Source organism: Ambystoma mexicanum, chromosome 11 (assembly GCF_040938575.1).
Source record: "Ambystoma mexicanum isolate Mex_15411 chromosome 11, UKY_AmexF1_1, whole genome shotgun sequence".
Taxonomy (NCBI): domain Eukaryota; kingdom Metazoa; phylum Chordata; class Amphibia; order Caudata; family Ambystomatidae; genus Ambystoma; species Ambystoma mexicanum.
Window position 1 is genome coordinate 976,746,768 of NC_090934.1, and position 23,092 is coordinate 976,769,859.

A 23,092-nucleotide genomic window follows, 5' to 3' on the forward strand; every position below is an offset into this window, starting at 1 on the left:
GGTGAGGAGGCAGGCCCTGACCCAGCCCCAGCCCTCCCGGAAGCCCTGAGCATCTGTAGAGCTGTGTGTCCCACGTGTAGGGAGAAGTTCTGGCAGGCAGAGCCCAGCAGAAGAGGCACATTGTAGCACAGTTCCTTTCATCAGGCCCTGCTCGGCCTGAGATTTGCATAAATTCGGGCCTGGCCACCAGCCAGCAGGCCCAGTCACAATGCAAGCAGGCCTGGTGCAGTGTGCCCACTGGCCTGTCGGCCCCAGACGGGTCCATGGCCCTCCTGGGCTGACAGGTCACCCCGCTTAACAAGAGCGTCTCAGGTGGGGTGCCCCCCAGTAGGACATGGCAAGGCCCGACCGTGCCCAATCAGTGCTCGGATGGGGCCAGCGGCGGCAACTGGTAACCACCCGCTTTCCCCACCGCCCGCTCCCATGAGCTGGCTGGGCCTTCTTAAGGTTGGAGGTCCTGGGCGCGAAAACAGAACCAGGGCAGGGTGGCTTCAAGAACAACAGGGGCACCTGATATCATGGGGCGCACAAGCCTGGAGTTAGGCGCCTGTGCACTTCACCCCTTCAGTGAATGCTGGCCCTCTTGACTGCAGCAAAATTCTGCTACAAGACCAGGGGCTCTGTGCACAACCAACCTACTCACACACGTGACCTTTTCTTTCCTTCACCAATACATCAGGGCTGTGGACCCCTGAGCTTCTCAGGGCTGGCACTCTTGACTGCAGCAAAAGAAACTCTGCTACGAGACCAGATGCTCTGTGTGTAAACAACCTGACTCGCACACTTAACTTTTTCTTTCTTTCACCAATAAATCAGGGGAAAGTTGCAAGCAAGAGGGCAGGGGTTGGGCCCGTTCTGGAAGTCCCGCTGAGCGAGGTTGAGAAGGCAGGCACTGACACATCCCCAGCCCTCCCGGAAACCACGACCCCCACGACCCGGTTAATTTATTTATGCAGTGTTTGTCAGATACAGGTATCCGACAAACATTGCATACATTAATAAATCTGCTAGGTCCACGTATCCGACAAACCTTTCCTAAATAAATAAATTAACCGGGTCGTAGCGGAGGACTGTAACAGTCCTCCGCCACGACCTGGCCCTATGCCATGACTGGGTGTCAACTTTCCTAAATAAATAAATTAACCGGGTCGCAGCGGATAGCGGAGGACTGTTACAGTCCTCCGCCACGACCTGGCCTATGCCATGACTGGGTGAATTTATTTATTTATGCAATGTTTGTCGGATACAGGTATTCAACAAACATTGCATAAATAAATAAATCTGCTGGCTCTGCGTATGCGTATCTGACAAACATTTCTTAAATAAATAAATTAACAGGGTCGCGGCGGAGGACTGCAACTGCTTCTGGGGTCCCCTTGCAAGGAGTCACCAGAGGCAGTTACGGTCCTCCGCCAAGACCCGGTCCTAAGCCACGACCCAGTTTATTTATTTATGCATTGTTTGTCGTATACAGGTACCTGACAAACATTGCATAAATAAATAAATCTGTCTTGTGGGCCACATAAAAGGGCTTGGAGGGCCGCATTGTGGCCCGCGGCCCGTATGTGTCATGCCACGGAGCAAGTGGCATATCTGGGATCGATGGAAGAATGGTCGCCGCTAGTGGTTCCGACACGTTCATTCCTTCTATGTGTCTTACTGTCTAGTTGTTGTTGCGCGTCTCCCCTCCGGAAGTATTTAGCCTTCTACTTCCGTCTTTTCGACGCGTTGCAACGTTAGGCTTTCTCTTGTTGGTGATGCTCCCCGTGTTTTCCCTTGCGGTTGTTACCGCCCTTCTTCCTCAGCCTTCTTGCATTTCCCCTTCTCTCCCTCCTTGCCGCCTCGCTGGCTCTTCTCTCCTCTGCTTCTCTCCTGCTTTCTCCGGCTTCGCATTTCCATCCTGTTTGTTTCACTTTCATTCAACTCGCCCTTCAATTAACCGTGTACACTGTTTGCCCTCCTTCTACCGCTGTTCCGACCACTTCCGACTTATCTCCCTCGAACCATCTTTTCTTGTTTTGGAGTCTCAGACAACGGCATCTCAGTGGCACTATCTACAACAACTTCAGATCTGGTGCAGGGTTTGTTTATGCCTCAGGCTTTTTCCCCTGAGCTGACGTGCACAGGGATCCGTCCACAGCCCACTATTTAGTGGCACTGTGGCGTCCTTCCGTGCCCGTCCCTATCTACTAAAAAAAAAGGAGAAGCCATCTTTAAGAAACAAGAAGAAGAGGGGTTCTAAATCAAAGATTCAAGGTGAGGAGGAAGGGGAAGGAGGGGAGACGGAGCTTTCCTCCGAGGAAGAGGAAATTACTGAGCAAAGTGATAGTATGTTTGACAACTCTGGTCTATAATATCCTGCTAAACATAGAAAAACTCTGAATTCTTTCTTTGTTTTTGGAGAGGGAGTGTTTTTAACTGCTTTGATTTTTTCACTTTGGGGATGACCCAGCCCATATCCTACAAAAAACCCAAGATATTTTTCTGCATACATAGCTAGGTGACATTTCTTCAGGTTTGCAGTAAGTCCCACTTTTCCTAGGGCTCTAGTAACCAAATACAGATGATACACGTGTTCTTGTTAGGCGATCCTCTGCACACCGATCCACTGCACACCAGAACACTGCTCGCATTTCCCCAACACCTCCCTCCAGGGTTCGAGGCTCATGTGATTCGGCTAACCCAAAGGACCGAAAGCTCCGTACCAGGTATTGGTCAATTGCAACCCTTCCTGCACTGGCAGTTGCCATGGAGAACATACAGCAGAAGGGGCGGCGTTACATCTCCACGCCGATCACGTGATCCAGAGTGGCGTTCCTCACGTGACCTTGGTGGACGTCACATGACCCAGAAACGTCACATGACCCAGAAAGGCACAGTATATAAGGATTGAGACACGGAACACTCATTGCTTCTCAGCTGTCTTCAGACCCTGTTTGGCGTTACGTTTTGCTCTACTGTTTACCTTGATCTCGGAACTCTATCTCGGACTCCTTCGGATACTCCTTTGTACCTTTGCTTGGAACTGTTTACCTGTTGCTGGATTTTGGACACGACCCTGACTTGCCTTTGGATCATCCCTTGGTACCTTGCTGAACTCCTACGCCATTTCCCTCTTGGGATTCAAGTCACGCCTTCAGTCCTACAGGTGGCTTATCCTGCATCCACGCTAATCTGCGGTTCTACTGTTCTAGGGACCGCCTCATCTGAGTCTCGAACCTCCCTCCTTGGTTTCCTGGGTTTTCCTAACACCAGATAGGTAAGACTATTCAGATCCTTTGGTTAACGTGATATATTGTAATTGCCTGGTACTTAACCTCGTTCCTTTTTGACAGCAGCATCGGTGTTCCAGAGGTTCCGTGGATCCGGGAAGTCACATCTCCCACCTGTGGCCCCAAAGGTCGCACAGCGGGTTTCTTTTAGTTCCCCTGTGCGTCACTTGGGGACGGAGGTTTCAACGGTTTACACGACACTCAAGTCAGAACAGTTCTCCCCATGTTCTGATATAGATGATGATATCATCAATGTAAGACCCACAGAAAGAAGCATAGGGTCGAATAATGTAATCTATTAACCTGTGAAAGGTAGCTGGGGCCCCATGTAAGCCAAAAGGCAACACTTTAAACCGAAAAATACCTAAAGGCCTTGAAAAAGCTGTTTTTGGTTTATCTGCCGGATTTACTGGAACTTGCCAGTACCCCTTACTTAGATCAATCGTGGAGAGATACACAGCGGTTCCCAATCTGTCAATAAGGTCATCAACACTGGGCATTGAATAGCTATGGAATTGGAAAACCTTGTTTACCTTTCAGAAGTCAATATAGAACCTCCACGATTGATCTGGCTTAGCGATGGGGTTTGAGAAGGCTTGATAATATCAGCCCGTAACATGGCTTCCAACTCTTCTTGATTCTGAGCCGAACCTGAAGGAATGATAGTATTAGTGTTTTTTTTCATCAGATAACAAACTAGCTAGCATTACTAAGGTGTCTTCAGTGGGATTTTCCTTCCATTCCTTGAGAAAATTCACATGATACATGTGAATATTGATCTTTCTATCTGGTTGAGATACACAATAGTTATAAGGTCTGGGTCATCTATAATGCCACCTAGAGAGCATTTTATTTTCTGAAGAGGGAAGCAGGACTAGGACCTTTTGACCAATAGAAAAATATCTTAAGACATTTTTCCTATCATGATATTCGTCCTGCTGTTCCTGGGTCTTCATCATATTAGTCTGTACTATGGACCAAACTGCTGCCTTATGCTCTTTTAACCTTTGAGCAGTTTCAGATAATGGTAAAGAGGCACCTATGTTTAACGCAACATATCTAAGATGTCTCTTGGTTCTCTTCCATATAAAGGTTTGAATGGGGAAAATGCTGTAGAGGATTGGTATGTTTTCCTAATGGCAAAGAGAGCCCATAGTGTCATAACATCCCAATTTATCCCATCTACTTCAACCAATTTCATTAAGATATGTTTAGGTTCTTATTAAATCGTTCAACTAAGCCATCAGTTTGTGGGTGATACATAGAGATACACAAAGTTTTAATCTGAAGAAGCTCCTTTACCTCAGACATAGGTTTACTCATAAAGATATAGCCTTCATCTGTTTAGATCTCCTTTGGAAAACCAACTCTTGAATAATTGAATTAAATGTTTTAGAATTTGTTGTGAGGTGTTGTTTCATAAAGGAAAGGCTTCAGGATAACGATTTGCGTAGTCCAATAATACCAACATATATTGATTTCCCAGCTTTGATATTTCTATATCCGTACCTATGCATGAGAAAAGTATGTCTATAATAGGTACGGGTTGTAAGGGAGCTGGAGGAGGTATTTGGGTACTGGTCTTTTGACAAAGGGCACAAGTACCTGACAAAATTCTTAATATCTGCGTGTATCCCTGGCCAATAAAATCAATGTATGATTTGGGCTCGAGTTTTAGTTGTTCCTAGGTGCCCACCTGTCAGATGGGAATCAACAATTTCTAAAACAATTGTTTTATGGCTTTTAGGCACCACAATCTGAGACCCAGGGATACCGTCAGGTCCAACATCTCCCCTATACAATAACCCAGTTTTAAAGGAAAAAGAAGTCCACCTTTTTCCCTTCCTTTCTCTTCAGGTAATGCCTGAAGAAAAGGTTCGGCAGCAAGGGATAATGTCTTTGGGCAAAGGCTAAATCAGGGATGACCTCAGATTCTTCCTCTAACACAGGAGATGACTTTAACTCTGGTCTAGTTTGAGGCTCTATGTCTGCTTCTCCAAAACCTTTAATTCCTCTACTAGTTTCATCACAAGTTTTCATTTCCTGGGGTTTGGGAAATAGAGCCATTTCCTGGATCCCTTTGCGCTATTCTTCCCCCTGCCTTAACTTGGTAGGCATTTTTACCATTGTTTTGCATCATCACCTTTACATCTCCTCTATAGTCAGGATCTATAAAACCAGCTAATACATCTAAGCCATATCACCAGGCAAGACCTGATTTAGAGGCTAAGTTCCAGCATTGGGAATGAGGACTAAGTCTGTAGGTATCAAAACTTGGTCACCCGGCTGAATCAATCTCCCCTACTACTGCATAAGTAAAACCCAAGAGAATGTTCAGTAGCAATGGTAGGATCAGAAACTCACTTGCTATGTTTCTCAAACTTAAGGTTTCCCCAGTCTATATCAACTGAATCTGATCCCACTTCTTACACCATATGTGAGTGGTTAGAAATTAGAGGCAGACACAACATTGTAGTATTCTCATTGTCAGACATTTTTATTTTTAAAGAATTGTTGTAAAAATGCCTCTATCGCCCTATCCTAAGAATTGAGGTTCCCTATCCAAGAGACCAAAACCAAGTATCAGTCTGTGTCAATTAGTCAGCAACTTAGAAACAGTCCTTGTATCCAAAACCTTCTAAACTAGCCCTCACACTAGAAACAAACAACTAAGGGTGCCAGGAAATGTTTCTGACATATGTTTAGTGATAGATGTTCATAAGAAAAAGAAAGAATATATCCAGAAGTATTTTCCAAGGATAAATCCTTAAACACCAGAGGATAGTTCCCTTCCCCTGGATTTGTAGTGGGATGACCAACGTGTCTCTTTTAAACAACAGTTCCTCGAGGTCACCAAAAAGCATATTTCTTTAAACAACAGTTCCTTGAGGCTTTTATCCTGTATTGAGAAAGTTTTTGTTTTGCAAATTTAAAGATTTGGCAGACACCACTTCGATGGATTGCCTGGTATATTCCCCTGCCAGGAATCCTTGCCACAATATCACAGTCTTTTTTTTAACTTCCACAACTTCCAATGGATTGCCTGGTATACTCCCCTGCCAGGTATCTTTACCGCAAATGTCAATTGCCTGGTATCTTCTCTTCAACAGGACCACTCTGTTATCCTTAATGTTGTTTCCTTATCTTACATTAGCGTCTGCTTTTGTTCTATCCAATATATTTTCTTGGGGTAACATTTGCTTCAGCACTCCTCCAGATTGACATTTCACACATATGTAATTATTCAGATTTCCTTGTTGAATTTTTTCTTGTCAGTTTTCAAATCTTCTTGTTCTTAAACCTTGATCTAATACTAGATTATGCCAGTGTTTGAATCGGTTTTGAATACTAATCAAATTGCCAATCTTAGATACTTCATTCAATTGGTTTCTGGTTTGTTGGTACGTCCTGGGGTCCCAATGGCTCTGGGCTGACTCGCTAGTGTTCTGTGGTGTCCCCAACTCACAGTGTGCCTCTGCAGTGAAGAATGCTCCCTGGATTGGCTTCCCAGGCACTGTGGGTATCTCTTCAGGATACCCTGCAGCTCTGCATCTACTCACTGGCCTTCCTCTGCATCCAGGACCAGAGAACGCCACCTCTCAACTTGGCTGCACCTCCAGGAGCTTCGCCGTGCTTCTCGGTGATCCCGCTGTCCTTTAGGTAAGCTGGCGGCACCTCTCCTTCTCTCCCGCCAAGCCGGTGTCTGTAGCTTGCCTTCGCAAGCTGCTGCAGCCAAGTACCCATCTTCTCCTTTGCAGTACTCTCCCTTACTGTCTCGGTGAACACCACGGTTGCCATTTTTAAATGTCTGGGCAATCTAAGATGAATAGAACTAGTTTGCACGTTGGTCTTGGACTTTGTTTGATCTGAATTAACTCTTCCCTCCTCTTCTTCGTCTTAGTACTTGAGGCTTTCTGAGAACTGAAGTCTATAGATGTAATTAGATTTCCAACATGCTGTTGTTCAAAAACGCCAAATGCAGAAATGTCAGAAACAAGAGAAGGTTTCTGTGTGTTGTGAATGTTGGAAGTATACATGGAATGACAGTATGACATTAGTAGTTTGGGTACCTTGGAGTTCTGTTCAGGGGAAAGGGGGGAATACCACATCTGCAATGAAATCACCTTTCCTCCCCAGTGGTTATCCCCTCCCTTGTGATACACCCTCATGATCCCCCCAGGGTCAGGATCAGGTAGTGGCTCCCATTCCATGGCCACATGGGAAGTGGGTACCACTGGGGAATCAGTGATGGCTCCATTGGAGTCATCACAATCTGAAGAACACAGTGATGGGCCGAGAAGCAGGATGTAAAACCAATTGGTGGTAGCCCTGGTCCAACTGCATAGATTTGACAGCTTTGTTAAAATGGATAATCATATGCTCTAGTTTGGGACAAGGGACTTGTTCATGTGCAATAGCAGTATTGGTGATAGTCATGTCAACTCACAGTCTAATTTGTCCATCTTCCTTAGTGCCAATGCTGACTGGGGAAACCTCTATGATGGGCTTGTGGTCTCTTCAATATAATCAGTTGCTAGGAGATGGTCAAGGTTATCAGAAACATTCTGCTGTAAATGAAACCACACTCTTCTGGGATGTGGCGTAATGGGCCTGACCCCCTCATAAATGTGAAGGCAGATGGGTGGTCCATTGATTTGATCTAGGCATTTAGAAAAGAGTAAGAACTTGATCATCACTGACTCTTGGGTTGAGAGATGCAACAGCATGGGCATGCACTAATGTGGCAGCAGCAGACATGACAGGTAATGTCAATTAGGCCCAGTTGTTTAGCCTGTGGGAACAAAGAAGACAGCGTCAAGCCACCTCACCTTTTAAGAAATGGATGATCAATGGCACATTCATGCCATCATGGCAGAGTAGATAAGAAAACTGGCTGGGGTATTCTGATTGTTCAGATACATGTACACCCTAGTGATAAATCTGAACCTTGTAGGGCCATAAGAGCAGGGTCTTGTGAAGGAGGCGAAATTGGTGTGCACTTATGGTATTGACAGTTGAGCCAGTGTCAATGACAAATGGCCCATCAGTTTTGCATATGTAAAGAGTAACTCTAGAGGACAAACTTTTTGCACCATGTCCGTCATCAGATTAACATACTTGTCGGTAGCATCAGAGCTTATGAATGGATCCCATATCTGAGGAGTAACTTCCAAGGCCTCCGGGATCTGTCGTGGTGAAGCAGTGGTGAACCTGTTTCTGAGTTCGGAATAGATTGCCAACTCCACAGACAGTTTGGAAGTGATTCAAATGACTATGTGTGTTGCATTTTTGGCCAGTCGCAGCACATGGTCCTTCGTGGGGGAATGTAAAACCACATCTGTAAGAAAGCCATGCAGTGGGGTTCTCAGAGACTATGGCCCTCATGATGAGTGAGCCGGTCTGGAAATAAGGTGCCAGTAACAAAGTTACCAGCACCTTTTCAAGACCGGCTCACTCCGAGTCTGCCGGTAGGGGCTTTGAACTACCGGCAGGCCTGAACTACTGGCAGACCTGACCTGCCAGTAGTTCAGGCCCCTACCGGCAGATAATTCACTGAATCACTGACACTGTTAGTAAAAGTTTCAGTGCTTCAGTGTTCCCCTTCCTGTGGAGTCTAATGGGACTCCAAGGGAATGGTTACCGTTCCTCTGCTGCCAGAATATCCCGGTATTACCGGGATATCAGGAGGTGGAAATGGGAAGCCGAGGTTGCCGGTAGGCCGCCGGTACTGCCGGCGGACTACCAGCAGCCTCATAATGAGGGCCAATGAGTAGCATCCTGTCCTGGGCCGTGGATGACTGGACCTCGAGAATATGGCAGCAATGACGCCTCTCGTCTTTGGGGTCTTGAATTGAAGCAGCATATGTGTCGACTCTTTCATATTTTCTGGCACGGACAATTATTTCTACACTACCAACGATTTGTTTGGAAAGTGTTTCCGCAAAGTGGAGGAACTGCATCTTTCAGTAATGCATAAGCAAAGACCTTTTTCGGTGAAGAAAGTCTGAACCTGGCAGTGAGTCACCTTATTTTGTAGATGTAGGACAAATGTGTCCATTGATTCATGTGCCAACGAGAGCATTGGCTGAATGCATAATGTTTGTAGAGTGTGTTGGGTTGCGTGACAAATTTGACATTAAGTGCAGTTATTAAAGTAGCACATGTCTGTTCAGGGAGGGTTTTGATAATGCTGTTTCCCGCCCTGACAAGGTTGGTGAATGGGCCAGCCATGGCCGCAGTTTTTTCATCACCCATGACTAATGAAATCTTGGAAGTCTTCCACCCATTCAGACCACCTGTCATAGCAATCCAGTGGTTGCTGTGGCAATGCTGAAGATGGAAGAAGCTGCACGTTGGTGCCATCACGTTATCCAGAAAACATCTGGCAGCCATCTAGTTTTTTCCCAACATGATATGATGTGGCATTTATAACGCACCTGTACACAAGCGTTTCTAGGCGTGACGAGACAAGGAAGGGGAAACAAGGGTGGATAAAATAATGATCTTACTAGGCCTTGTGTCTCATAAGTGCAGACACAAGGGACTGTAGGGTTGCAGACACAGACCCTAAAGAGCTGGGGAGCCCAGAGGCAGTGCGAGGGCAACTGGACATGTAGGAGCCTGGGCCCGAGTTCAGAGGGTGACCTGCTGACCAGTGCACAGAGCAGTCAGGTGCATCAGCAGGGGAGAGGAAGAGAGGAAGCAGAAGCGAAAAGGAAGGTCTTGAGTTGCTTCCGGAACCGTAGGTGGTTCTGCTCAAGTTTGAGAGAGGCAGGGAGACTTTTCCAGAGGGAGGACCCAGCCGAGGAGATAGATCTGCCCCCAAATCTCTGCCTGGAGAAGCGTCTGAACCTCAGGGAGTTGGAGGTGGATGAGTAGAGAGCTTGAGAAGGAAGATGTTTTGAAATGGAAAGTTGGAGGTAGAGCAGTCCCAGGCCCCAGAAAGCCTTGTGGACAATGCAGAGGGTCTTAATGTTGGTCCTTGCAACCACTGGAGCCAGTGAAGAGATTTCAGAGCTGGAGAGATACGATCCCTGGGCTTGACGCCAAGGACAAGTCCTGAAGTCCTGTTCTGGATAGGTTGTAAAGGTCGAAGAGTAGAGGCAGGAAGATTTATAAAGAGGCTGTTGCAATAGTCCAGCGTAGAGAGGACCAGAGCGCTGGAGACAGTGAGCTTCAGGGGGAAAGTGAGAAAAGGAGGAATGCCTCTGAGGAGGTGCAGCTGATAGTTTGACTTCTTAGGGACATCAGAGATGTGAGGAGAAAAGGAGAGGGTGGAGTCAAAGATGACACCAAGGTTCTTAGCCTCACAGGAAGGAGCAGAAAGAGGGCCCAGAGTGGGCGGCCAGAGAGAGAGGAAAGGAGGGAGCGGGTGTCCCAACATGGAGGATCTCAGTCTTACTGGCCTTAAGGCAGAGATCATTGGTGGCACACCATTCCTGAATTGCGGCCAGACATTCTGGTATGAAAGAAGAAGCAGAGGTGGCTGAGGGGAGCCTAAAAGAGAACAGATTGTCACCCACATAACATTGAAAATTGGAGCAGAAACTAGTGATGCGGTGGGCAAGAGGTGCCAGTTAGTGGTTGAAAGGCCAGGGAGAGAGGTTAGACCCCTGGGCAACCCCACAAGTAGAGAGAGGGATAGAAGAGTGGAAAGACCCCAGTTGGACCTGAGAGGGTCGGTCGGTGACAAAGGAACTCAAGCAAGCCAGGGCCTGATCAGTAATACTAAGGTTGTCCCAGAGACAATTTAGCAGGATGGCATGCTTGACTGTGTCAAAAGCAGAGGATAGATCAAGAATAATGAGGACAGAAGGGAGATTAGAGTCAAGATTGGTGAGCAAGTCTGCACGGGTGTTCAGGAGAGCAGTTTCTGTGCTTTTGGCAGCTCTGAAGCCAGACTGGTGGTCATGGAGGCAGCCAACAGATTCAGTACGTAGATTAAGCTAGGAGATGGTCAGCTTTTCCAAGAGTTTGCCCAGGAAAGGAGATGGAGATCAGGCGATAGTTAACCATAGAGGAAGTATTGGCCGAGGGCTTCTTTAGCCTCTTGTATGCCAGACACTGTCTATGTATTGTACGTCTATCTTTACGCTTAGCATCGCAAACCTTAGCTGATTCCAAATTGCTCCAGGGCTTGACACTGTCCTCCTGTGTTCCCCTGTTCTTCTTTAAGTCTTTTTTCGCCTTTCTTTGTTTTTCCTTCTCCATTCCTCCCTTGTGTGTAGTGCTCCTGTGCTTCCCATCTTCAGTCCTCCCTGCTCTATTTGGGTTCCGAACTTCGTTCAAAGCGCCATGCCATGGAGGTGGTGTACCGCATTCGTAAGCCATACTACCCCATGAAAGTGCATATGGCATGTCACTCCAGCAATTTCATCGCACTTTGCTGTGCACAATTTCCGAGTTGAACACATGATGTCAAGGTGCTGTGGAACTACTCGCCACCCCGCCACATGTAGCAACAGGCTACACGACGTGCCTGACTGCTGGGTGAGTCTGCACACAGGCCCATGGCAGTGTGTGGGGGGCCAGGGGGTGAGATGCATACTCCACCTGGGTGAGAATGGGATGGTGACTAGACACTGCCCATACTGCAAAACACTCTCCCCTAAACATCCCAACTTAAACATGACACTGAAAATGTCAACCCACTAACCCTTGTGGCACAACAATGCCAATATGTCAGACATGTAAGCAGCCCACACCTTTCACATGTGACCACGTCATGGTCCCTCTCACTCCATCTGGTTGCGTGGTGAGTCCGATATGAAGACCCCTCAGCACTGTAAATCACACTTGCCCTACACCATGTCGTCGCCAAGTAGTGAACAGGCCAGATAGTTGCGCATATGTGTAGCCAGTGACTGACAACTGTGATGTCCTGCGTACCAACATAAACAATGTACAGCCTTAGCACAGATGTCATGGAGGACATACCCCCACTCATACAGTATTGTGCTGCCATGCAGGTGATGCTGGCTATCCCCTGATTCCGTGGCTCCTCACCTCTGTCAGGAATCCGCAGGACAGGCACGAAGAGGACTACAATTGGGCTCATTCCCGTACCCGTATTGTGATCGAGCAGACCATTGGCCTGTTGAAGGCACGGCTCCGCTGCCTCAGGAGGCCTGTTGGCGCACTCCTCTACGGGCCTGAGAGGCTGGATGAGATCATCATGGTCTGTGCCATGCTGCACAACATGTGCATCCGGCAGAATGTACCTCTGTCACTGACATTGACCAGCAAGCACCGGGTGTGGATGAGGATGAGGAGGGAGTAGATGTCGCACAGCGGCCAGGGCGCCATGCACCAGATGGATGTGCAGTGCGCCCATCAGTGCTTGACAATTTCAAATGAGAGACAGGGATGCAGAGGGTGGAATGGTAGCTGTACTCTGGGCACTGGGATCGTGTGCATATGGACACAGGGTGTGGTGGTAGATGGACACTGTACACTCTAATGCATTGAATGGACACATGCCAAATAATCAATGTCCACTCGCGACTTCTTTTTTAAACACAACAGTTGTATTCAACAGTACATTTCGGCATAGTAAATTGGCCCACCACCCCTCCACCCACAGCTCCCCCACACACTCCCTCCCCCTACAACTCCCCCACACACCCCCCCACAACTCCCCCACACATCTATTTGGGGTGCTCAGTGGGGGTTTGCTGGGGGCTCAGTGTGTGTGCACCATCCCTGGACAGGTTGTCGTCCTCAGGTAAGCATTCCTCAACCTGACACTGTCCTTCGTCTCCACTCTGGGGCGCTGAGGCAGATTCCTCCCCTATGGAGCTGTTTGTGGCTGACAGGGTCTCATCTGCCACAGCCTCCAGATCAGTGGATACCTCCTGTGTTCCTTCTAGTGGTGTTGCGGCAGTTGTTTGCCGCCCCTGTGCCTTGGCATGTTGTATTGGTTTTGGTTTCGGTGGCAGTTGTTGCCTGCTAGAGGCCTTTGATGTGGATGGTCTGGTGCGGTCATCCTTGGCCCTGGCCTTTTTTTCTGGTGTCCTGGCCTGTGCCACAGTTTCCTCACCATCGCTATCGGCATCTGTGCCTCTGGGGGACCAAGAGAGGCACGGCATCAGTGATGGTTGTACATGCATCATGCATACATTGGTATTGGTGCAGTTGTACGCATGTGATGAATTGCTATCTTGGAGTTGTGGCATACAGGTTGCTTGCTATATGGGGGGGTTATTCAGGCATACTTCAGGTTCTCACATGTGTAAGGTGATGTATGCTGTGTGACATGCTGTTGTGTTGTGGACTGCGTGCAGTGTGACACATGCTGTTTAGCTGTTTGTGGGGTGTGTTTCAGGTATGGCATTGGCATGCTGCAGGCATATTGATGTGACAGTGCTGGTGACAACATCTGGACAGGGATGTGTCCATGTGTGTGTGATGGCCCATGCATTGCCTTATGTCACTATCACATTTGTAGGGCATCATCATGCTTTGGTTTCCTATGGTTTGTGTGCCACTCACCTCCATCTCCCGATGACGGTGCTCCATGCTCCATATCTCCGTCTCCCTCAATGCCCTCCATGCCGATGGTACTGGCGCATGTCTACTCCCATCTGGTGAGCTTGATGGGGGAGTGTGCCCCACCGCCTGTTGCTAGACCCTTGCTCCCATTGTCGGATAGTATGTTCCTCACACGGAGGCGTAGGTCATCCCACCGCTTTTTCACGTCTTTAACCGTGCAGGCGGTGGTGCCGACTGCAGTGACCTTTCTGGCCACTTCCTCTCAGATCTCCTTTTTCTTGATTTGTGCAGGTCGCCTGAGGTCTGCTGCAAAAACTACATCAGTATTCTGGGTCAAAATGTCAGCCCACATATTCAATTCATCTTCAGAAAAGCGCACCTTGCGCTGATGGGAGGCACCTTTCTTGATCGCCTTTGGCATTCTGGTGGAGATGTATGTGGTGGTTTGGGGAACCAGGTCCTGTGTGTGGAGGATTGAAATGGATTGTGCTTTTCAAGATGGCCACCATTGCATTTCCCGTTCCGGCGCAATGACATTACTTCTGGTTCCGGTATTGCCGGGCCCGTTATTGCCGGTGCCTGTTATTTAGGGGTGGACGGATGTGGAGGAGGTGTCAGCGCTTTACATGATGCCGCTAACGGGGGTTTGAGGGTCATAACAGCATGCCGGTACTAATGTTAACGACATTCCGGTACGAGTGTGCACGCATTCTCATAATCGGCCACTGTTAGCAGCGTCAGTGCTACTCGGACGCGGTATTGCCTCCATGCCGGTAAGGATTGGTTTTTACTGCGAATCTCATAACAAGGCCCAATGACTACCTGTGACTCATTGCCTATACAGGTCGTGCCCTAACAGCAACAGAACGGAAATATTCACAAATTGAGAGAGAGGCGTTGGCAGTGGTTTGAGGGTGCATTTCCATTTATACATATTCGGCCAACCAGTCGAGGTGGGCACTGACCACAAGCCATTACTACCAATCGTGCAAGGCTCATCCCATCAACCACCAGCTAGAATTGAGGACTGGCTATTACAGTTTCAAGAGTATAACCTTATCTTACACTATCAACTATGCAGTGACAATCTGGCAGGCATCTTGTCCTGCCACACTGTCCATGTCACTGCCCATGCACAACAATGAATCAAAAGAAGACATGGCACAAGTTTGTGCCGATCTCTATGTAACTTGCTGAAATAGTGATGACCCAAAATGACGTTCTACACTTGGTGTGTTAGCAAAGATTTTCTTTTTGCAACTTTTCCTTGATAGTTTTGCATGAACCATATTCTTTTTTCTGTTTTTGATCCTGTCCAGAATTTTTGAAGGGAAGTAAAGCCTTCAGCTTCACTCCCGGACCTTTTGCTCACATGTTATGGGGAAACTTATTAGTCCTTCAGACTATCAGTACTGGGAAGCTATGGTTCCCTTTTGAATTTTTGTATTTGTAACATTGTGCACTGCATTTTACAGTGCAGTGCAAGGGGGATACCTTTGTATCACCCTAGCTATTAACATTTTTGACTACTTTTATGAGCCTAAAGACAAGCTGGTGGCAGCAGTTACCTTTTTACAATTTTTGCATTATCTTTCGTATGCACATTCACGTTTACCACATATGGCTACCAAACATAGCTTGTGCCCTAAAATGGCCACGACACAAGAGTTTTGCTTGTCCTTTGCCCGAATAGTATATTGGCCTTCTACCTGCCCTCTCAGGTCAGGAAAGTCCTTATAAGGCAATGCGCTTGCCTGGGAAAGCTGGTGCTTTCATGGGCTCATGGCCCTTTGTGTGTGTGTGGCCCAGGAAGGGTGCTGGGTCTGTCTAGTCCCAGTCCACATCCTTGGTACCAGAGAGCCTGCTACTGGGGTGGATGTGAAAATAGTAGTTGTCCCTTATTAGACAATTACTGTCTCTTTGAATGGTGCAGATCCTTACCATTGGTGGGCTTGGACTTGCTTCCAGCTCAAATCTTGGACAAAATTAGGATCTCTGCAGCTCTTCTTGAGATGTACATTGGAGCCAAGAATCCCTCGAAGAAGAGCAGCCTGCTGAACATCCAAAGATGACTCCTGAAGTGGCCCAGCATTCCTTCCTGTGTCCGGCCCTGTGAAGCACTGCTACTCTGCCTGTTCTCTGAAGACCCTGAGCAGTGCTTCAGCCCCTGGACTAGTGGAACCATCTATTGTAAATGCCTTCTTGAGGATCCAGCACTTCAGAGCCTTTGGAAGTGTCCCTGCACTGCCCGGTGGACTGACCACCTCTCTCAGGGACTACCTTGCCAGAACCGTCACTGTTCCTAATTGAAGTCCGGAATTTTGGTGGTCACCAGTTTGTACCACAAGTCACCTTCTTCTGGAATTTCAGTTTCCCACCTTCAAGGGAACCTCTCCTGGAGCAGTTATGATTACAACTGGAAGGACGCCTGCCATAGTCTGTTCACGATGATCATCACTAGAACTGGCCTGCCTCCATCCCGTGAAGTGCCCTAAGGAGGTCTGCATTGTTTCCTTCTGCATTTCTTCACCGACAGGGGTTATATCTTGCATTGCCAGGGGGCCAGAAGAATCATCAAACATGCAACTCCTGGGCACCTCTCACTGGAACCAATGGTGGAAGATCCAGCGCCAGTGACCCCCAAATGAACCACCTAGGCTTCTGGGAAAATTGGAATCAGGGAGTAAGGTAGCATCTGTCTGCCTGTCCCCCATTCTCCATAGAATAATATTAAGAACAAGTCCCTTTGTTTCCTGTCTCCATTCCACCCACATTTGGTCATCGAACCTGAGTCATGAATCCTGCCCATGGGATAGCCTTGGGTCTGGAAGAAAAGAGAACACTTACCTTTCCTTTTGTACATTTTTGAATCAACTTGCAATAGTTTGAAACTATACCACCACATGCCCATTGCATTCTTTCTAAAAGGAACCTTTATTACACAAAGGAGGTGAGGGGAGAAAATTATTTATACTGCCATACCAATTATCATCCCCAAACTAGGTAAAACCTATACATTTAAAACAAAAAGAAAATGGTAAGCAGTGTATAATCACAGGGGAGAGCCCTCCTTTCACTATCCTTTACAATGAGAGAAAAGAAGTGCTAACAACCTCAACTACGAGCTTGATAAACAAACCGTAGTGCAGTGGAGGAAAATTCAACCAACCACACGATCACGTAAAGAGTAGAAAAATATAAAAAGTTTATTATCACAATTCACATAAAATTATATTGTCATAACGATAAGGATTAGATTTCAACAAACACTGTGTCTTTCTGTTGGTTTTATAAATAATGAACAGACAAAAAACAGAAGAAAAAGCACGCTAGGGGAAAACAAACAAAATAAAGAAGGTTTACAAAACTAGACATAACAATTTATCACACTCATTTGTCAACCCTGAAGGTTTCAAAGTTGACCAGGAAAAATGCTAAAATCTCAACTAACCAAACACTATCGTACTCCTCCAATCCCATTCAGCCCGACATGTTTCATTCCTCACACATTGCTAACACACTCAAATCAGGGGAAATTCTTCAGGGGTGTGCTAATTGGCCTGTAGACAATTCACAGAGAGTTATGACAAAAACATATATTCGGAAGACCTTCAATAATCTTCAGTAAAAAGTCCAAACTATTTAATTGGTGGATGGATCTTGCCAATAAACGGTGGCAGTCAGTTTGTTCCTGCTGCTGTCTCATTACTTGGTCAAGTGAAAGGTAGAGGGTTCACACCTCTACCTGCCAAACTGGCAAGAAGCCTTATTGGTAAAGACCAATACTGAATTGTCCAAACACTGTCCGCCTGTGAGCACGTTCCACTGCAAGGGCGTTAGGTGAACAAGCTGGTTCTATCCATGGTTCTATAAATATTGTCATGCTCTTATAATCTTAAATGTTGTGGGGGCATTAGTGCCCAGGCAGGACTGCAGCTGGAATTAAAGTCCAATCTGTACAAGCAGTTCTGCTGAACCGACATCTGAGAGTGAGAAGAGGTACACTGTGATGAGACTTTGTGTTAAGCCGTCCCTTGTAGTGGGGATGGTGTTGTCTCTTGCGCTGTTCTAATTCCTGCACCGTCCGTCTATTTAATTATTACAGGATGGCAAACAACTCCCGTCCGTGAGTCACAATTGTTGACCACGGCTAAGCAACTACCCGTCTTCAGGGGGTAAGGTAGCATCAGTCTGCCTGTCCCCCATTCTCCATAGAATAACATTAAAAATAAGTCCCTTTGTCTCCTATCTCCATTCCACTCACATTTGGTCATCAAACCAGGGTCGTGAATCCTGCCCATGGGTTAGCCTTGGGTCTGGAAGAAAGGAGAACACTTACCTTTCCTTTGGTAAATTCTTGAATCAACTTGCAATAGTTTGAAACTAAACCACCACAAGCCCATTGCATTCTTTCTAAAAGGAACACATACTGGTGAGACACACTGTATTGGACCCTGTGACTTTTGGGCACAAGGCCCCATTTATCTTAGGGCTTGGACTTCTCAAGTTAGGGTATTGCTCTTGTGGTTTGGTTCCCATCATTTACTGCATCTAACCTACGTACCTGCTTTGCTTGATTAAGTTATCTGTTTATTAAGTGACCCTATTGGTGATTGTATATATTTGGATTATAGAGTGTTGTGTGATAATACTACCTTTTAGATTAATTTACCAGTGTGTTCATTAGGCAAAAAATAAATGACTGTATTTTTATAACTGACTGTCTAAATTGAATTATTGTGTGGCATAGTGGGTGGACTTATTGAGTGCCCCTGACCGCACTCTCCTGAGACTAGGGCTTGACTGCTCATCCACATACCTTGATTCCGTGTTGGCTAACCCCTCTTTTGGAGGCCCCCTACAATCTGCCCACCAGGCCAGATTCTACAAATCCATTTTAACAGTGTTGTAAGCAGTGTGGTCTGGTGAATGGACTACATGCCTTCACAACAACTCCAACATCGCCCTGATGCTACTGCAGCAATGATGTGCACATGGCAAAAATGACCACATCTATCCTGCACTCTTTAGAGACTCCTGCTAAGAGACTCGAGGATAGTGGTACCTACTGCACTTGCTGGCAAGGGTACTCAGACTGGCCCATACTGGCCACCAAGGCAAAGCCAAAAGGAAGGTCAGACTCACGAGAAAAAGTCTGCTTTGCTTGCTTTGAGGATAAAGTATATGAAATGGTCAAACGATGCATATGGTGTCAAGCAACTTGGAGGCCAGACAGAAAACCATTTGTTAAAGCACAAGTGCAGAGCTCAAAACTGTGTCAGGTAGTGAGTTTATACTTAGGGACTATTCTAAAGGACCAACACTTTCTTGTTCTCATTGATGACTTTTCTCATTTACCAGAGGTAGAATGTCCCTTATCAACAGCGACACAGGCAGAGATCCAGGCATTAAAAAGATATTTCCATGCCACAGATCACGGAGATACTCAGGTCAGACAATGGCCCACGGCTCAAGTAGATGGTGTTTCGAACCTTCCTGCAGATCAATGACATTGTACACAAAAGTGCTATCCCAGCATGCCGCTGAAGAATTATGAGACTGAGAGGATAAGGCATTCACAGAATGATTTGCTTTGCATAGCCATAGCTCAAGGGAAGGCCTACAGTCTGCTCTCACTACATTCCTGAGAGAATACCAGCACACTCCCCACTCCACCACATCGATATCCCCTGCACAAGTGCGGATGCAGCGCAAAGTAAGAGCCCTCATCCCATTCCATACTTCACGCCCTATCTGGGTGGTTGATGTAATGTAAGGTAAGGCACGGTTATTGGTCTTAAAAAGCCCTTCTGCCAATAAAGATGAACTCACAGCGCATGACTGTAAGAAAGACAAGTGGGTGATGTTAGTTGGATAGTGGGAAGGCAAATGTGGAAAACCTTTGGTGTTGATGGGCACATGTCAGAAGTACCCATTGCCTGAGTGCCAATATTGAAACTCTGTGCTCTTTTTGATAGGCATAGATTGGTGCAGCTTAGCCTAAGGCTGACCACTGGTTGTGAAACATCAATTTAAAGTGGTTCTTGATAGAAGATGGGTGGGATAGGAGTCTGTTAGGTACACTAGAAGTGATGGGTCACCTGAAGAGAGTGAGTGAAGTGTAAGTTTGCAAGATTTTAATAATGAGAAGTTAGTTAAGGGAGGATGGGGTCGATGGCGTGGGAGAGGTTAAGGGAAATGCTGCTTTCTGGGTGTTGTTGGAGATTTCTTTCAGTGATTCAGTTGCAGTCAAGCGTCATGCAGCAGAGGATCCCAAAATCGATGCGTTATCCAGAAAATGTTAGTCTACAATGTTAACCATGACTCCAAAAGGATTCCGATTTGTATGTTGAAAGAAAATGTTATTGAGGCATTATTATTCCCGATAGCATGTATTCATATTAATGAGTGAGAAGCTGGGTGTGGATGCTCTTCACTATCGGTAGGTAACAGGAGTCCAATGTTGACCGAAAGGAGGTACAGGGAAATTCCAAGAAAGGATAGGAAGGGAGGCATGTGCCATGAAGCGTCACAGGGCTGCTCATCTCTTAGTATATATGCTGGATGCAAAACGCTACATCTTAAATTCTCATCTACACAGAACGACTGAAGTCAACCTTGCTTTTAGGTGACTTTAACAGGTGGCGAGGGAACTCGTTGGATAAGGAGGCTCTCCTTCTTGAGAAAACCATGAATAACATGGACTTCAAGGTTATAAACAATGAACCCACGACAGCTAAGGGAAACCAGCTAGACTGGATCGTAACTCAAAACCTCAAGGCACAGATGTCGCGACATCGCCCTATATCTGGTCAGACCATTTTAAGGTAATCTTCGAGATACAAATGAACCACCCTCTTAAAAAAGCCATCAATCCACACGTAAAGGTCCGAAGTAGAAACTTTAAGAACGTAGGGCCTATCCAACTAGAGCAATGCCTAAAAAAGATACAGGATAATTACAGGAAGGGGACTCATGTGAGGATATGTTACGGCAATACTCCAACTTGATCTCAGAACTTGTGCAACAGCTTGCACCACTTAAATCGAAGTTGGTAAGGAAAAACAGCAACCACCAGAAATGGTTTCATAGTGAGCTAACCAAACTTAAATTAGAAAAAAGAGGCTTGGAAAGGAAGTGGTTTAAACACCTGATACTAGCCAACAAAGAACAATGGAAATGCATTGATTCGCTCTATAGAAAGGGTATTAGAAAAACTAAAACAAACCATTACAACAAATTGTTAGCATCTGCACCTAATTCCACCTGCAAATTATTAGACATCCTTAAGTCCATAGAGAAACCTAAGGCCCTATCTCCCCCCTTTGACTCCACGCAGGATGACTGTGAGTCGGTTCAAAGGGCTTTCGCTTCCAAAATTCAGAAAGGTAGAGATACTATAATTTCGGCCAGAGAAACATCCAACAGTGTGGCACCCACACTTGTTGAGGAACTCAGGCAGAGGGAAATAGCTAATGTTCACTTCCATCCCACTTCTGAAAAGGAGATGGTCAGAGTGCTTGCCACCATGAAGCCCACATCATGCTCTGAGAATATAATACCCCCGAAAATTATATTGGAAAATAAGGAAATCTTCTCACCAGTCTTGACCAAAATAGTAAATGCATCATTCAAAGAAGGCACTGTGCCCAAGTCCATAGAAGCAGTTACCATCACCTCCCTTATGAAGAAGCCAGGCCTGGACCCCAAGGACCCAGGCAATTTGCGTCATATTACCAATTGCAACTTCATACTTAAGGTCCTGGACAAAATAGCAACAGCCCAACTTCAGAATCACGTCGAAGCTAACGCCATTTTGCACGACCAACAATCGGGTTTCCGTGCTGCACAGAGTACGGAGACCGCCATGTTGGACTTACAGACATACATGCTTAGCGTTCTTAATAAGGGCAAGACAGGACTATTGACGCTCCTGGACCCGAGCGCGGCATTTGATTTAGTTGACCACCATTTATTACAATAGATCCTGGATAAAATGGCAGGCTGCTCCAAGGAAGCACTGGCATGGTTGACATCTTTCCTGGCTGACCGTGAGGCAAAAATCCATTGGGGGGGGGGAATTCTCCAAGGCAGCCCATATATGTTATGGCGTTCCACAAGGAGCCATCCTTTTCAACTTGTACATGCGATGCTTGTGCGAACTACTGGAAAACATTGGCGCGCTTTTAACAAACTACAGCGACAATACCCAGCTGGTGGTGGAGCTTGAGGGCGACTACCTATAATATAGCGCCAAAATCTCAACACTGTACAACATCATAGAAAATTGGATGGAGGGCAACTGGATGTGCTTCAACAGTAAAAAGACAGAGATGATGATTATCAGTACCCGTCAAGCCCGAGCTAAACTAGAGCTAGACTATGGGCCTGATCACGACTTTGGCGGTAACGCCGGCAGTATTACCGCCGGCGGTATTAGCCCTACCGCCGAACTCCCCGGCGCTAATAGCGCTGGATCACGAGTTCGGCGGTAATGTAATTCCCATTCCCCATTGAGCCCATTCGGGAATGCCCCATTCCCCATTGGGCTCAATGGGGAAAATTTGCGCTCTTACCGCCGGCGGATTTCCCGCCGGCGGTAATAGCGCGAATTTTCGGCGGATTTCCCCCCAGCCAAGAGCTGGGACGAAATCCGCCAAAGTCCTGATTTGGCAGACCCTTAAATCCAGCGGTAATAGCGCGACCGCCGGATTTAAGGGTTACCGCCAAAGTCGTGATGAGGCCCTATGAGTCTTTTTACATCAAGGACACATGCATACAAGTGTCAGAGCAGGTTAAAACCCTCAGAATGATTATGGAGGCATCTTTGGGAGCAGAGGCGCAGGTTCGTTATCTACACAAGAATCATTTCTACTATGTCCGCTTACTTAGATCCATCTGTCCTTTCCTGAGTGAGAAGAACACTGCCACAATTGCTAGGGCAACCATTTTGCCTCGATTGGCCTATGGAAACTCTCTTATGCTCGGTAACACTAAGAACTACATAGAGAGATGCCAGATCATGGAAAACAATGCTGTATGTATTATTAAAGGTATGAAGAAAAGAGATCACATTTCCATGGCAAGGAAAGCACTGCATTGGTTTAAGATTGAAGACAAGATCCAGTTCAAAACCCTGACATTAGTGCACAGGTGCTTATATGGCACCGCACCGGTATATCTCAAGAAAAAGATCTCACAATAAATCCCGAACTGTTCACTGAGATCAGGGGCTCAAGGCAGGATCATAGAGCCTTCTCACAGCCGAGTCACTGGCTTGGGCAGAACCTTCCCTGTTTGGGCAGCAAAGCATTTGAACAACTTACCTC